A 3939-nucleotide genomic window follows, 5' to 3' on the forward strand; every position below is an offset into this window, starting at 1 on the left:
TATGTTGTATGAGATCGCTTATGAAACGGATATATGACTGCGAAGAATGCGAACAATTTGGATTGCATCTGCGGATATCGTATGAGAAAATTTAAATTGTATATATACATGCGTATAGAATTAAGGAATTGTATCATATATCGGTTATTATTTTACGTTTTTTTGCTGAAGATGACCTCATATTTAGGGTCGAAACGTCCGGATTTTTAACGTAAATTAAGGTATATTATTTGTCACCTTTGTATACATATATTATTAAAATTATATACAAAAGCACAGACACCTTGCATTGGCTCATTAGTTTTTGTTCTTATATTCTGAATTTTATTGATTAAATCTGTATATCTACAAGTATAATAAATTTTACTAATACTTTTGATAAAAATGTATCACTAAGAATGGTTTTTACCTCTACATTATCTTTATAAAATTACTATATTTGGTGCAGTTGCAGCAAAAAATAAACTCCCAATACTTGTATCCGGATAATTAGTTTTGTGATTATATATCGATTAAATTAAAGTAACAATTTTATGAATAATCTGTTTCTTTTTAAAAGATTTAAATTCTATTATAATTTGATAAATAGGAGTGAAAGCCCATAAAAACGCTTTTTAAAAAAAGAAAAAATATACATCAAGTACATCAAAAAGTATCGCATATTACACTCTTTCTAAAAGAGCAATTAAGAAACGATATAAGAAACGCAGTTAAGAAACGATTTAAATATATGTATAATATAATAATTATTTAAAACCTAATTGTTCAAAAAATAAACATGAAATCAATAAAATTAGCCAAGTATTTCATTACTAAAAGAAAGATCTCATCAATAAAACTTATTTGTGAAAAACATTCAAAATTGTACTATTTAAAAATGGATATAATAGGTATTATTGTAATTAGCCAAAAATTATACAATGTAATCTAAAAATACATTCAGCAGAAGCTTAATGTATCCAAAAACAAACATAACAAAAGTTTTACATATTTAAAAGTACATGCAGCAATGGTTTAATGCAAAAGTATATTCTGCAGAAGTTTAACACATTTATTGTTATTTCACGTAGAAATTTTAAGGCATAAAACAGACTAAAAGTGACTAAAGTGATCAACTGGATTATAATAAAGAAAAAACTTGGCATGTCCGGGTTGCATTAAAACGTGTCTAGTTTTAATTAATTAATTTTTTAATAATTATATATTTAAATCGTTTCTTTAAAAATTGTTGTTACTTTTAGAATGTAATATGCGATACTTTTTTATGTACTTGACGTATATTTTTTCTCCTTTTTTTAAAAAGATGATTTATGGTATTAAAACATTCTATATATGTCATCTTTTTTTTACATTAAAATTGTCTTCTTAATCTATATATACTCGCGAGGGTTAAATTGAATCATTGTGGGATATATGAAAACATGAAAATATTTCATCAAAAAATATTTGTAAAAATAAAAATTTTTTTAGTTCCTAATGTTTGAAAATTATTACTTTATATTAAATATTGTATCATTACTTACAAATAAAAATACAAAAAAATTTATTTACACATAAAATAAATTTTATTTATAAATAAATAAAAACGTGTAGGTCAAATTAACCCTATACGTCAAAAAAAATTCTTAGAATTTACAAATTAACACATTTCCATCCAAGTTAAATCATGTGTGACAAAAATCGTGATTCAATTCAATTTGGTTCGTATTCACACTCAATAGTTCAATTCAATTTGGTTCGTATTCACACTCAATAGTTCAATTCAATTTGGTTCGTATTCACACATTCAATAGTTCACACAACTCTAACACAGGTGTATCGAAAAAACTTATAGAAAATTACTCAATCTTATTTAAACTTCAAGATTCACAGAATATATGTATATAAACCAACATAAATGAATTAATCCAATTTTTTCATTTTTTCGAAAAAATCAGCTCATTAGAATATTAATCATGAATCATCATCAGAATATTCATCATTTAATTTTTGTGTTCATAAATTTTTTATGAAACATATTACAGATCGCGAATTATAAATTATCTGCATAATCTAGTGAAAGCTTAAAATAAATACCTCGACGCGTTTTCAGGAATGTATCCAGTGAGAATGATGGCGGATGTCACTTTTAATGGCTGCAGCGGAAATGGTTTGTGGACATTCTGAAACGAACACAATACGATGTACAAGATATATCATTTAACGATGATTTATTAGTTTTTCAAATTCCGTACATAAATACTTGTCAATGTTCGTATACGAATCATTAGTATAAAACTCAAACGCAATAGTATTTGAAAGTTTTGGAATCACACTGTCGATTAACGATATCAACTACAGTAGTTTCTCGCTAGCTATCACGTCTATTATATTTGCAGAAGTGCCAATTTCGTCGATGCAAGCATAACAATGCTAATTGTTTCGATCGCACTTTCGTTTCGTTATAATCGATCGACAATATGTGAGTTTTTATTGTACTTTAATTTTTATTATATTATACTTAATTGTAGTTATTTGAGGAAGACATTATAGATTATTATAAACCATCATTAATTGAAAAAAATACAATGCAATATTTATAACATAAAATTCATCAGAGGTCTAGAAATACAAAATTATATAAGACGAACTCAATTCTAATTATATAAGAATATTATATATGCATATTTTTTTTATTTTAACTTTATTTGACAAGAAAAAAGACTAAAAATCAGACGCGAAACTCACTTATCAGTGCGCAACATGAGTTAAAAACTATAATTGATATATGTATTTATATACATCGCGCACGTGCGTGCGTGCGTGCGATCGTAGCGCGAAGAGCTGCGCATCGGTTTTCTATGTCAAAGACTCAGGTTCAAATCCACCCAGAATAATATAACTCTAAATTGGTTTTAATAAAATTTGAAAGCGATCACCATATAAAAGTGCGGAAACTTTTGGAACACACCGTGTATACACGCATGCATGCATACAACACGCACGCACATGCACACGCACACGCCTACCAGTAAACGAAAATGAATTAAAATAGATTTTAAAAAATATATTTCAACGTTCGCAAATGCTTCTGAATATCTGAATCCAATTCAATGCCCAATGCCTTAATTTGTATTCATTTATAAGAATTGCATGAATTACATTTTCTTTGCCATTCAATCCAAAAAAATTTTTGCTTTAAAAAGTAAATCGTGAATACTGGTTAATTCAAAATTCTAGATAGAAAATGCTGTTTTTTTTTCAATCTAATCTAATTAAATTTAAAAAAAAGTTTTTCCGTAAAATGGATCATGAATGTTATTAAATTAAAAATTGTGATTAGGAAATGCATTGTTTCAATCCATCTAAATCCAAAAATATTATATTATGTATTATATTATATTCGTATTATGAAAAAATAGAAATGCATTCATTTCCACAAAGGCCACATCCATTTCAATCCATAAATTAAAAAATTGTAATTCATTTTAATTCTTTCCCGTTTACTGGGATTATATTAAAAATATATTATATTATTGAGAATTAAATCTCGCGTTTATATCCTATAGTTTAACGCAGCCCCCTGACACTCGTAGTTCCTAGTGGTTACTTAATGTCCGCGTGGCGCTGGCAACATTAGGTCCGGTCATATATTTATGTATATAATATCTATCCTTGTTTGACATACGATGCACGAAGAAGACAAATATAGAATATCACGAATATCACCAATACTGTCGGCGATACGGTCGTTATTTTCATATCGCATATACAGCACAATGCAACATTTATACATAAAATATAAATAAAAGAAAATATACGCAAAGTACATGCATTTTTATATAAAATTTATTTTAATTAATATTACATTATCTTTTAATATTATTTAAGTTTTGTAAAACTTAGCATTTTTTTTAACTTGTTGATTTAAATGGTTTTTTTCTGTGTTTATTTTATGAG

This window comes from Wasmannia auropunctata, unplaced genomic scaffold, assembly GCF_000956235.1.
Source record: "Wasmannia auropunctata unplaced genomic scaffold, wasmannia.A_1.0 LD336076.1, whole genome shotgun sequence".
NCBI classification, from domain to species: Eukaryota; Metazoa; Arthropoda; class Insecta; order Hymenoptera; family Formicidae; genus Wasmannia; species Wasmannia auropunctata.